Source organism: Hoplias malabaricus, chromosome 2 (genome assembly GCF_029633855.1).
Source record: "Hoplias malabaricus isolate fHopMal1 chromosome 2, fHopMal1.hap1, whole genome shotgun sequence".
NCBI lineage: Eukaryota > Metazoa > Chordata > Actinopteri > Characiformes > Erythrinidae > Hoplias > Hoplias malabaricus.
Window position 1 is genome coordinate 45,057,646 of NC_089801.1, and position 14,704 is coordinate 45,072,349.

Sequence of the window (14,704 nt, forward strand, 5' to 3'; positions counted from 1 at the left end):
GGTCATTCTTCTCAGCGTTACAGAGCCATCGGCTGGCATAGGCAATAACCCTTTTAGTGTTATCTTGCTGCTGATACAGTATAGCACCAAGGCCTTTATGGCTGGTGTCAGTCTCCAGTATAAAAGGGTGTGTAAAATCTGCAAACCCCAACACAGGAGCAGTGGTGAGCTTCTCTTTCAGCTGCTCAAAAACATCCTGACACTCGTCATTCCACAATGAACGCAACATCACATTTGTCTTGAAACGTCTTGCATTCCTTATACAGGAATTTACCAAATCATGTAAGGCACCCGCCACTTTAGAAAATCCTTGAATAAATCGCCTGTAGTAGCTACAAAACCCTGATCCCATTAGTAGTGTATTAATGACTGTAACTGGTTTGTATATATATTAACAATCACTTCAGGGGTCGGGTCAGGACAACAATTATATATGTTCAGGTGAGTTGAGATAATGGAGATATTATTCAGGTCCAGGATTTATCTTGAAATTCTCTTTAATTTGACTTGTCCATTAATATTAATCAGGTACAGGTCTCCACATGTAAATAGAAGTGAGTGTGGTATTCTATACAGAGATAATAAACAAATACAATTAGAAATACTGATCTACAAATCTCCTTATTACAAATACAACATAAAATGTCTATAATAAATAAACATCATTAAATGCTTGTCACGAGGCTAAGACCGAATCATAACGTACTGCGTCACATACAGGTTTACATATATCAATTAGGTAAAGCTAGTAGCTAGCAGCTACTTTCCCCAAATTACTTAAAACACTCGACAAAACCCAGTGAAAATATATATATCTCGGTCCTATACAACCTCGGTCTTTAACAACAAAAGATAAAGCAAAAATAATGTCACTCACGTTCAATGGACGCACACTACCAACGAGAACGACCAAATGAAGACCGTTTCATGCCTCTCTGAACCACGTTTTTTGCATACATTTGTTAGTTATACATTGTTGCATTTGGGTAGCCACCTAGTGGCGGAAAAAATAACTACATACAAAACTTAACTACATGCATACTAAACTTGAAGCATGAGAACATGTAAATTAATAGTCTTTTGTACAGCCGCCCCCAAATTTGGTGGGCAAATTTGACCACTAGTTGACTGTATTATCTTGAGGTAAGGCTGACAGTTTGATGAGCCGAACAACTGGGCGTGTGTAGGTCTGGTTCTTTACTTGAACCACAGCTGTTCTCACACGTCCATCTGATCCAGGTATGACGCTCTTCACTGTTCCTACTTGCCAGAGGGCTCTTGGTGCTTGATGATCAATAATGAGCACTACAGTGCCTACAGCGATATTATCTTTCTCAGTCTGCCATTTCTGTCGGATCTGTAAGCTGGGTAGAAAATAGTGGATGTAGTGCTTCCAGAAGTGATCCGCTAATACTTGAGAATGACGCCACCTTTTTTGACTTAACAGCTCAGAATCAGGATAGACCACTTGTGGAAGGGAGGAGTCTGGCCGCCCCATCAACAAGCAGTTGGGTGTGACTGGGTCTGGGTCAGCAAGGTCAGAAGAAATGTATCCCAGAGGCCTAGAGTTGAGTATTCCCTCTACTTCGATAAGGACTGTCCTTAATACCTCTTCTGGCACTGTCTGAGCTCCTAAAGTGGTGCGGAGGGCATTCTTAACAGATCTCACCTCTCGCTCCCATGACCCACCAAAATGGGGAGCATTGGGGGGATTAAACCGAAAGTGAATCTGTTGAGAAGCAAGTTGGGTTTTAACTGCAGGTTCAATTGCATTAAAGGCTTCTTGTAGCTCCCTGCTTCCTCCTTTGAAATTAGTGCCCTGGTCTGAGAGGATCTCATAGGGTTTTCCTCTGCGAGCTATGAAACGTCTGAGTGACATAAGAAAGGAGTCTGTATCCATGTTTGGTAACAGATCAAGATGGATAGCTCTAGTTGTAAGGCACTTATATAAAATGCCCCATCTCTTTTCAGTGCGTCTTCCTATCTTTACAAACATAGGGCCAAAACAGTCAACTCCTGTTGAATAGAAAGCGGGTCGGAAAAGACGTAAACTGGACGGAGGTAAATCTGCCATTCTTGGGACTTGTGGGCTGCCTCTCCATTTTCTGCAATCAATACAGTTACGCTGGTGATTCTTGACTGCCTCTCTGCCTCTTAATAGCCAGTATTTTCTGCGCAGCTCTGCAAAAACACGCTCTGCTCCAGGATGGTGCAGCTGATTGTCATAATGCTGAATCAGTAACTTGGAGACTGGGTGAGAGGAGGAAAGGAGAATGGGATGCAGCACAGCTGGACTTAAGCTGTCGCATCTGCGGAGCCTACCTCCAACCCGGATTAAACCTGACGTCTGATCATATTCAGGGGTTAGCGTAATCAATCTACTGGTCGACGGGAGCGCCTTACCGGCTTTGAGTAATGTCACCTCTTCAGGGAAGCTCTCAATCTGTGCATGTCTGAGGAGTGCCAACTCAGTGTTGTGATAGTCATCAGCAGTGGGAGAGGTGTCACAGGGAGCCCCTTGTCGCGCTCGCATAGTAACTTCTAGTAGCTCTTTGAAGGTATTAAACTGCTGTACTTCAGGAATAGCTGGATCTGTTGCACTAGTTGTCAAGCCACAAAAGACGGTACTCCTTAGCTCCTCTGTTTCTTCTGTGACTTGGGCAGATGGTGTCTCAGGCCAATGGTCAGATGAATGCAGCAGAAAAGAAGGTCCATTGCTCCAGCGACTCACTCCACTGAGCTGAGATAGTGTCTTCCCTCTCGTGATATCGTCTGCTGGGTTAGAGGCTGAGTCAACGTAGTGCCAAGCTCTGGTGTCTGATAACTCTTGTATCTCTGAGACTCTTGTGCCTACAAACACTTTAAATCTGCAAGATTCGGATTGGATCCAATTAAGTACTGTAGTAGAATCTGTCCAATATACTACCTCTCGGATCTGGATGGTGAGTTCTTTGAGCAACACTGAAGCTAACTGTGCTCCGGTTAAAGCGCCACACAACTCTAGTCTAGGAATGGATAGTTGCTTCCTTGGCGCAACTCTGGATCTGGCCGCTAAGAATGCCACTTGAACTTGTCCGTTACCACCGTCAGTGCGCAAATACGCCACAGATCCGTAAGCGCGTTCAGAAGCGTCACAGAACACATGAATAGTTTGAGTGGTGGTACTACAGTATGTGTTGTGGTCAGTATAGCACCTGGGCAATGTGATCTGGGACAATTGAGGAAGTTCTTCTTCCCAAGATTTCCAAGCTTGAATCAGATCTTCAGGGAGATTGGGATCATCCCAACCTCTCTTCTTGTCCCAGAGTCGCTGTACAATGATCTTGGCTCTGGTTGTGTATGGAATAATATATCCCAGAGGATCGTATTGTTGAGCAAGAAGGCGGTAGATGTTGCGCATAGTCAGTTTGAGGCATTCACTGTGGTGCTGCTTATAACGAATTGTGTCTGACTTACACTGCCATAATAGTCCGAGTGTGCACTCTTGAGGATCAACCTTCTGTTGTGTGAACCAGAGTGTGCTGCTCTCTGACCTCGAGCTTTTGGGCAGATTTTCAATGACAGCAGGGACATTGGTGGCCCATTCTCTGAGCTCAAATCCACCTTCAAGGAATAATGTCTGCAATCGACTCACCAGCTGCTTGGCTTGATCTTCTGAATGGAGGCTCTGCAAACAATTATCAACGTAGAAGCAACGTTCTACTGACAAGCGAGCATCCTCTTCTTGAGCAGTGTGCCTCTGGACATGAGTCTGTAGTGCAAAGGTAGCACAACATGGACTGCATGTTGTGCCGAATGGAAGCACTTGCCACTCGTAGATGGTAGGATCCTGGTCTACATTAACATCTCGCCACAGAAAGCGAAGGAAGGGTTTGTCCTCATCCAGCAGGCGGACCTGATGAAACATTCCCCTCACGTCGCTGCTGATGGCTACAGGGTATTCTCGGAACCTAAGTAGGACTCCCAAAAGGCTGGCTCCTAGCGTGGGTCCAGGAAGGAGGTGATCATTGAGACTCTGCCCATTGAAATTAAAGGAGCAATTAAAGACTATTCGGTACTTCCCATTGTGTTGAACAAGGTGATGTGGAATGAACCAGGAATAATTGCTCTCTTTGGCTCTGGATGATGATATGGCTTGGACGTAACCAGCGTCAATAAGCTTGTGGATTTCTTTGGAATAGATAGCAGCTTTCTCTGGGTCTCTAACTAGCCTTCTCTCCATCCCACGCAGCTGCGACAGAACTGCTTCTTCAGATGCATGGAGAGGGGGAAGGTTCTGTTTCCATAACAATGGAGTTCTATACCTGTTCACACCATTCACCATTACTCTGGTGGTCTTTTCCTCTAATATGCGGACTGCCTCGGCATCCTGTCTCGATCTAGTGATCAACCGCTCACTCCTGTAAGGCAGCGTATCTAGCTGCCACAACCTTTCCACATGACTTAGGAGCTCAGCTTCTGGGGACCGGCAGGTAGTGAAGAGACACTGCTGTGTGGACAGCTGGTGGCGTAATAGACTTGTAGGGCCTTGTAAAGTCCATCCTAGTCTAGTGTGAACAGCTGCAGGTCCACCGGGTGGACCAAGACGTACTGGTTCCACTGGAGTCACTAAATGTGGGTAATCTGACCCAATAAGCAGTAATGGTTGGGCCCCTTTAATGGCTGGCAGTGGAATGTCTCTGAGATGGCGGTACTTTTCCTGCAGAGCTTCGACTGGGTATGTATGACATGCTAGATTCAATTCTTTAGCTGTAAAGGCTTTGTTGATTTGATATGACTTGTTAGGTTGTGATACGGGAGCAACTGAGAAGGAAACAGTGGCTCCACTGATGGTACAGAGTTCTTGACGCACTGTGCAGAGTGTGAGATCTTCAGGTTTCCCTTGAAGACCAAGATGAACTGTAGCATCATGTAGCAGTATTGTGCGCTCTGACCCATCATCCAATATTGCATAGGTCTCAAGTACATTTGGGCCGCTCTGAAGGAGGACACGAATCAACTTGAGTAACACTTGGTGGCTATTAGCTGGACGATCAATGTACAGAGTCTCTGACACAGAACTAGTAAGGCATGTGCTTGGCTCAGGTGCTTGGGGTTTCCCAATCGCTGTAGGATTTTGGCCGATATTGACCTCATGCAGGATATCCAAATGCTTCCTCTCGCACTGTTTGCACTTGGCTTTGAGGTTGCACTTGGCTGCCTGATGTTCTCGGCCACATCGCCAACATCGACTGTTTGATTTAATCCACTCTGTCTTCTGCTCTACTGACAAGAGCTTGAAATTGCGGCACTGATTCAAATAATGTTGCTCAGTATTACAGAAAGGACAGTATTTCTTTGGCTTGTATTGGATGACTTCTTTCACAGTTGGCTCCTTATCCCCTTTTACCTTTGAATGACAGGATTCACTACCGAGTAAAACAGCAGTAGATCTTTGTGACTTATAGTCGGGACGACGACTCTTAAACAGAGCTTGTCTCTCTCTAACAAAGGTACTGTTTTGCTGGTCACCGCTAACTTGAACTCGTATCTCATACTCAAGCCAATCCGCCAGATGAAGCAGGGTTGGAACTGGAGTGGTGATGGGATTCACAAATCTGTAAAAGTTTGCTCTTAGATCATGTGGCAACTTGACTAATAGGCGAGATACATGTGAGCCACACCTCAATTCTGTCCATCCTTGGCTTCCAAGTTGTTGCAGCATCCCCACTAATGCGCGAACTTGAAGGGCGAATGACTTAAAGGCTTTAATATCCCCAGTTCGGATATTAGGTCCATCCATCAGATTTGAAATCCTCTTCAATGCCAGTTGCTGCGGTTGACCATACATCTCTGTGAGTGCCCTTATAGTGTCAGTAAATGGGAGTGGACTGTTAGTGTATGAGTCAGCTATAAGTAATGCCTCTTCACACTTGAGATGGTCCATGAGTATTTGAAACTTAAAGCTCTCTGAAGCATCATACGGAAGTAAGTTGTCCAGAGCTAGTTTCAATCTAGCAAATTCTCGTGGATCCTCGGATGTAAAGTCAGGGATAGTTGGTTTGGGACCACGATAGGAATCTAGAGCTGGGGTTTTACCATAGGACGGATCACAGTGTGAGTAATAATATTGTTGGTCAGATGAATATCTGCCTCCTTTATATCTATCTCTGTCATATCCATAATGAGATGAATAAGAGTCATCAGGATGAAATCTGTAATCAGAAGAGTATCCTTTCTCATGCCCATAGTAGCAGCCATCACGGAGAGCTCTTGGACTATTTATTCGATAGGGCTTAGTCAGACTATAATCATCACCATAATATGGATGACTTGGATTAGGTGTAGAGATGCTGTAAGAGCGGTAATATCTGTCATCACAGTGATAGGGCTTATCATAGCGATTGTGTTCGTCATCAATTTTGGGACGATACTTGACGTAATGACTATCACGTGAATTAACACAAGCTTTACTACGTGTCTTACAGTCCTTGTGACGTGACGGATCCTTCTCTGGACAGTAATCAATGTCTAAATCTAGCATTTTGGCTTGGGAGCAGGGAGATGAGCTTCTAGATGTTGCTGGCGAAATTTCATCTTTAGTGATTAATCCTGCTTCCTGCAAGCGGCAAGCGAGGTCTTCCACAGAATCACAGTGGCATTGTGGAGATGGAAGGGCATCACTACACACAGGTGGAGCACTTACCAGCAGACGTGGGCCTTTATGACCACTAGATGGCGTCGGCTTACTTGTATGTGCTGGTGCATTGGATGTATTCTCATCTCCCCGTTTGGACGGTAAATGATGTTGTGAGGCCTGTCTAGGAGATTTTTGGATCATGTCTGTAAGACGCTGGACATCTCTGCGTAACTGATCATTTTCATCTCTCATGCTGTGGAGATATCTGATCACTTCAGATGAAGATACCTGCTGTTCGTCAGAAACGAGGCACCTTGGGTTGTAACTGACTTCATAGTCCTGGAGGTAGGATGGTATATGCCTTGATCTCTTTGGCCGGTCTACGTCTCTGATATCTCTCTCATGTGGCCTGGACATATTGACTGAAGTGGTTGTTTGTATCCGGCTCGAAGGACCAATTTTGTATTAATGACTGTAACTGGTTTGTATATATATTAACAATCACTTCAGGGGTCGGGTCAGGACAACAATTATATATGTTCAGGTGAGTTGAGATAATGGAGATATTATTCAGGTCCAGGATTTATCTTGAAATTCTCTTTAATTTGACTTGTCCATTAATATTAATCAGGTACAGGTCTCCACATGTAAATAGAAGTGAGTGTGGTATTCTATACAGAGATAATAAACAAATACAATTAGAAATACTGATCTACAAATCTCCTTATTACAAATACAACATAAAATGTCTATAATAAATAAACATCATTAAATGCTTGTCACGAGGCTAAGACCGAATCATAACGTACTGCGTCACATACAGGTTTACATATATCAATTAGGTAAAGCTAGTAGCTAGCAGCTACTTTCCCCAAATTACTTAAAACACTCGACAAAACCCAGTGAAAATATATATATCTCGGTCCTATACAACCTCGGTCTTTAACAACAAAAGATAAAGCAAAAATAATGTCACTCACGTTCAATGGACGCACACTACCAACGAGAACGACCAAATGAAGACCGTTTCATGCCTCTCTGAACCACGTTTTTTGCATACATTTGTTAGTTATACATTGTTGCATTTGGGTAGCCACCTAGTGGCGGAAAAAATAACTACATACAAAACTTAACTACATGCATACTAAACTTGAAGCATGAGAACATGTAAATTAATAGTCTTTTGTACAAGTAGCTACAAGACCGTCTGAGGAACCTCTCTATTTTTCACAGCCGCTACCTTACTTGGGTCCGTCCCAACACCATTTGCTGACACCTGATGGCCAATGAAACACACCTCAGGCTGAAGGAAACTGCATTTTTGCAGTTTGACCTTCAAACCAGTTTCCTGTAGTCACTTAAACAACACTTCAAGCCTCTCTGGAACAGATGAATTGTTCTGAGTATCTACAAGAAAACCACAATCTGGCAGAGTTACCGCCATAGTTTCCACATCTAGTTCCAGATACCCAAGATATGGTATGTTTAAACTAGGGGTGGGACTTGATTAAAAAAATTAATCAAATTAATTAGAAGCTTTGTAATTAATTAATCGAAATGAATCACATTTCAATCAAATTTCAGTATTTAGCATGAGAAATATTCATTTAAGTTTAGTTGATGAATGAATCAACGAACATAAGCTTAAATTCAAAATCTTGTTTATTTTCCCACCAGTCTACTACCAGTGAATTGGTCAATTTGCCTGACATGTACTTTGACATTTTGTTTCTAAATGTTGTAGTGGAGAATGGATGAAGAAAATGAAAAATTAATTCTCTGACTCTCCATTCTCTTTTATATAAAAGGAGAGGAAAGGACCTGCATTCCACAGAGTGTGCGTGCTGAAAGACTACGCACCCCCACGCGCACACACACACACACACACACACACACACTCATGCACACACCTATATCTGATAGCCAGAAAGCTAAGCAGAACACTTTGCAGTGACCCCCAGGATGACACTGAGTGGTCCTCTTCAAACTTTATGATGACCAGATGACTAATAAACCTAAAATATCACTCACCAGAGCCTTGGAAATGGGAAAATAAACTCACTCAGGGGGAAGACCCCAGGACCACAAGCATCTTTATCACCCTCAGCGTCGGACTGTCGAACAGCTTATCTTATCGCAAATTCAGCAGATGGCCCCGGGACTGGCTAATGGTGACCTCGCGATGCAGTTCAAACCAGACAAACAGCGTGGACCAACAGTGCCCCCAAGTGGACATTTGCAAAATCGTATGCCATCCTAATCACCTTCTCCCTCTCCCTCAAAAGAGAATCATCTCGGATGCATATGTTTCTGCTGAAACTAAGAATGTATTATGCAATGTGTTATTAATGTTATCCTCTGTTATTCTCAGGTGACTGTCTACTAACTAACCGAGTGATGTGAATTAATGTTTTAATCATGAAGATAATTTCCTCTCTCAATTTAGAAAAATTAATTAATCTCTAACATCTAGAATAGTTGATACTATACTCAATATATATATATATATATATATATATATATATATATATATATATATATATATATATATATTTGATAAAAATACTCCAGTATACTCATTATGCTATATTCAAGTATGTATGAAGTATTAATTCATTGAGGTTATATATTCGCCCAAAACATAAGTGATCTTTTTCTTTCTCTGGAACTTGAGACGGTCACGTGGACTCCCCAAAACCAGGAACCAATCAGAGGACGGCGACCTCCCAAATGGGCATGACCGCGCCACCTATGAAAAAGGAGTTACACACTCCCTACACTTACTCTTCTTACTCTCTCTTATGTCCTTGTTCTCTTGACGCTCTTGTCTCTTGTTTTTCTTTGTTTCTCTCTACGCTGACGAAGCTGACTCTTCCAAAAGACTCTTAAAAGAAGACAGATCTTCATGTGAACTAACAGGGGACGCCTTGTGTCAGTTAGCATTGCAATACAGAAACTAAAAGAGTAAAAACGTCGATTAATTGTCAGTAATCTTGAACTTTAAATTTTTTATTTGTGTTCGTTTTTGTAGCCCAATCCAATGTTAATTTTACGACTGATCAAAGCAGGTGAAACTTATTTTGGCCAGAATAAGAGCCACCGCTGAAATTAGTATTAGTTATTTACTTCGGAGTACATCGCTTCTGAGGATCAGAGGAAAACAGTGCACTTCCTTGCAACTTTCTCCCTCACTCCAGGAAAAGCCAACCAGGCCAGAAGTTCTCTGTGAAGGGTATCCCCCGACTGACGTCACACCGTCTAAGGACGCCAAAAGTGGCTGACTCATCCTGGAGGAATCTCCTCCCTCACAAGCCTACCTTCAGCTGTGACAAGTCAAGAACTGGAAGGACGGAGATTGAAATCTGCTGGACCCATCGGCTTGGTTATAATAATGACCAGAGTAAGCAAGCAAGTAAATTCCTCATTCTCAGAAGCTGATGCCGAATTAAGTCTCTTGATAAATTTATACACTAATTAAATAATTTAGCAACACCTAGTATTCACAAGTCATATAGCCTAGCTAATTATTAAATTCGAACTGGTTTCACCTGCGTTGATTCCGTGAGATTTTGATGATTATGCTATGTTTATCAACTTATTATCATTCCTCTTAATAAAGTTTTTCCATTATTTGAAATAATACAGTGTGTGGAGTTTATTCCTGAGAGTCTGAAAATCCTGAGAACTCATCCCTAGCGTTGACAGTATTTCAATCTCTGATAAATTATTAATATTGTTGTCATCTAAATTCAGTAATAACAATAATAATAATAATTATAAGTGATGATCACTATAAAACATAACTCACTCAAATACTGTTACTACGCTACAATGTGAACCCGACATGTGGTCGAGTGTTGACTGGTGACACTGTTTGCATTACAATAATCCCTCGCTACTTTGTGGTTTTTTTCAAGGGGGCTTTTTTATTATTTACATGTATTAGACTAGGCCTGTAAGTGACAAAATATATCATTTACAAGTATTTTTTACGTACAGTACATGTATTGTTCATGTCCACATCCGAGTGAAATTTACTTACGCTAAATCACAGCTTAGGAATTACTCCATTAAAGAAACTGGTAGGATATCACATGTAGTTCCAGCTGAAAAACATTATAGAATGACTGTTTAATGCAAAGGGTAGGTTGTTAACAGTACAGGGAGGGTTTTAAACGTCCAAATACTCGTTAAATAGATAAAAAACAATATCTTTCCTCTACTTCACGGAAATTCGTTTTTCGCGGGTGGTCTTGGAATGCATCCCCCGTGAAAAACGAGGGTTCACTGTACTGTACATTACTGACCTGCGTGCTAGCCCCAACATGTTTTGCGTTGAGGTGGTAACAAACGGTGGACGTGCTCCTGTGATAAGCAAACTCCTTCCTGCATAAAGTGCAAATAACAACATTTTTGTTTGTACTTCGATCTGGAAGTTTCTTGTATTTAAATTTCCCATCCACCAGCGTAGTCTCTTCTGTCATCTCCATCATGTTCATCACATTCGTTATAATCTGCATGCCTGGAACTCATGCACTGAGAAACTTTCCATGGTGCAAAGTGCGATTAAAATACGTTAAAATTTTTATTTCGTTATTTTCCCAGTAATTTTTAACCATCCTGATGTAGAAAGTACATCTTTCTCTTCACCAGTCAAACAATCTCTGAAAAACCTTTCAGTAATTGTACTAACCTGGCTACCAGTATCCAATAAACAGGATGCTGGCACAGCCCTGATCCTCAACTCTATGACTGGACATTTTCCCCACTGCACCCTGTAGTAGCCTGCACCGCAATGGACTGACTTTAGATGAGCCTACAGCATCCCCTCACTTTGCTTGGCTCATAGCAACGAAGGGCTTCCATTTCCCTGAGCTGTGACCTCTCCAAAGGCTTTTTCACTTTCCCATCACTCTTCTGTGTACATTTCTTTGCAATATGACCCACCCTATTGCACATAAAGCATATGGGCTGTCCATCTTCTGTAAACGTTGGTGAAGTTCTAGCTCTGCTCTCAGTGCGGCAGACACTCTGTCGGACCTCAGGTGTTGCTAATTTCCTGACAGCTTTTGTAAGTTCAGAGATTACTTGATCTTGTTCTGCTATCCACCTCTCTTGTTGTGATACTACTTTAAGTATACCTTCTAAAGTAGTTGCATGCTCATTCTGAGTGGTGATGGCTGAGGAGCCTGCCTCATCAGTGATTTCTGAATGCACCTGCCTATGCCTAAACACTCTGGGGCCATAGGACTTATCTTCCAGTGAACACAACATAGCCTCATTACGAACGTTAAGAAGACTTGACTCAGGTTTTTTCTTACAAAGTTCTCTCCTAAGAGATGCATCCCTCAATCCCTCAATGAACTGATCTCTGAGAATAGTTTTTTCATTGGACAGTGCATCAGGAGGCTGTTTTGTGACTAATTTCAAAATTTGTGATAAAGCATGAGAGAATTCTCTGAGGTTTTCACCGTCTGTCTGTCTCCGATGATAGAATGTCTAGAAGAGTTGAGAAGCATTGCGCTTCTTCCCAAACGCATCATGTAAGAAGTTGAAAATGTCATTGGGTTTGACCCTTTTAACAATGAAATTAAGAAATCAACCTGCTCATCTTGTGACTGCTCTCTGGTTCTGAGAACCCTTTCCACTTCTTCAATAAATTCTTCTACCAACCTCCCATCCTTGCTAAGTTCCCCACAAAAATTCTGAACTCTGAATATGATGTTCTCTGGGAATATATATATATATATATATATCAGTGGTGATTGCTCTAAGACTGCAAGGGAAGCTCAGCTTCCCCTAAAATGTAAAAAAATAAGTGATCAAATATATACTGTTGTGTGTACATGTCATTGAATAAATATGCACTACAACGCGCTCAACTTGTTCAGAATCAGCTTCTTATCACTGGTAAAGACGCGGCTTTCCTCGCAATTATTCCCGCAGTTTCACAGTGCTTTAAACGGTGTGGACGCTGAGCTCATCTGAGTCAAAATTAGTAGTTAAAGTCAAAAGTAGTTTGGGCTGATTTCTCCACAGTATACTAATTTTATTTATTTAATAATTATATTATTTAATTATGTGAAAATAAACAAATAAATACTTGAAATTGTTTAAATTGTGGGCCCTGCATCTATAATCTATGAAAGTTTAACTTTTTGAATGGAATTATGAAGACTTTTCCATGGTATTCTAATTTTTTGGACTGAGTCTGTATATTTACCTTTATAATACAGACACAAATCTAAAATAAATAATGTGCCATATATTTTGCACAGTATATATTTTAAATGTTCTTTTACAGTGTAATATATTCAGCAGTTAACCGTAAAAGTTGATTAAATGTGTAGAAATATGCAAAGAACTTGTCCTTATGCTCAGTTTAAAAAGTGTCATTTCACCAGGGGTATTCAAACATTTGCAAGCTTTCTAAATTAAGATGCAGATTTTATTTGTAAAATGTCACAGAAGTTAATCAAATTGCATTTGTATGATTTCTATTGTCACGTTTGATATTTTAGGAGTTCGGCTGATTGGTGGTTCTCCCTGCTCTGGGAGAGTGGAGGTGCTTCATGGAGAGACCTGGTCCACAGTGTGTGATGCTGGCTTTGATCAGCAGGATGCAGAGGTTGTGTGTAGAGAGCTGGACTGTGGGCATCCTGTGGAGGTGCTGGAAGCAGCTGCTTTTGGCCGAGGGGAGATCCAGGTGTGGTCAGAGGAGCTTCAGTGTAGAGGAAACGAATCTCAGATTTACTTCTGTCCAACATCATCTTCACCCAGACACAACTGCACTAATGATAATGATGTGGGACTGGTGTGTGCTGGTAAGCAAAACCTTGTATCTCATTTCTGACATATTTTAGATTGTGAGATGATCTGCCGAGCTGTTTTGTTTTATGTGAAAATTTCATGAAGAATGACCAAGAACAACATTTCAAATTGACTATATTAGTTTTTTCAAAACTTAAGTTAGTAATGTCCTTGCTTTCTTCTGAAAAGTTTCATTTTAGGGATAATACATGTGATCTGACTGTGCCATTCTATCTTTTCTCAGAATCTTCCTCATAATGTTGGTGTACTATCTGTAATAGTGTATAGTGTAATAGTAATAGTGTAATATCTGCACTTCATGTTCATTTCTAATTAAATATTATGCTCTCTCTCTTTCTCTCGCTCTCTCTCTCTCTCTCTCTCTCTCTCTCTCTCTCTCTCTCTCTGTGTTGTACAGACAGTGTGAGGTTGGTGGATGGAGACAGTCCCTGTGCTGGGAGAGTGGAGGTTCTTCATAGAGGACAGTGGGGGACAGTGTGTGGTGATGACTGGGATATGAATGATGCTGCAGTGGTGTGTAAAGAGCTGAACTGTGGGGAGGCTGTAGATGCACTGGGTAGCGCTCACTTTGGAGCAGGATCAGGACCAATCTGGATGGATGATGCAGACTGTAGTGGATCAGAGTCTACACTGAAGAACTGTAGATCACGAGGATGGGGTAAACATGACTGTGATCATGTTTTTGATGCAGGAGTCATCTGTTCAGGTAAACTACTGTCAATCATCACGTAAACAGCAATCCATGTAAAATTATCATTAACACACCATTCATTTGACTGAAGATTCTAAGTCAGACTTGAATAATAAGACTCTTTTACCCTGGGGGTCTTGAATAAGAGGACACAGGGGATTTGGAAAAATGGGAATTTTTGCCTGCTTTTTTAGTGACTAAATGTCACAGCTACATTTCCCAGCAGTCCACACTCTAAACTACATCATAGCATCTTTTGTGGAAGAAAGCTGGAATGTTTTGAAGATCACAGTTCACCAAAATCAAACACGTCTTCCTCCTGTTGTGTTTCAGAGCAAATACCACAATCTCCTAATAATTGTTTATATTTGTTTCATTCCTGACATGTTAAAAAATAAAAATTAAAGATCTGGAAATTTTCAACTCTCACCACTTCTTAGCTTCATTCACATAGTGGCCCCCTTTTGATTTGATTGACTGGATGATTGATTCTACAATTTTTTTTATTCATTATCTGTAACCGCTTATCCAGTTCAGGGTCGCGGTGGGTCCAGAGCATACCT

General features: G+C 41.5%; 1 pseudogene; it reads left to right on the forward strand.

Moving 5' to 3' along the window:
- The window catches only part of LOC136686211 (scavenger receptor cysteine-rich type 1 protein M130-like), a 51,684-nt pseudogene that overhangs the window by 14,926 nt on the left and 22,054 nt on the right, over window positions 1-14,704 (forward strand).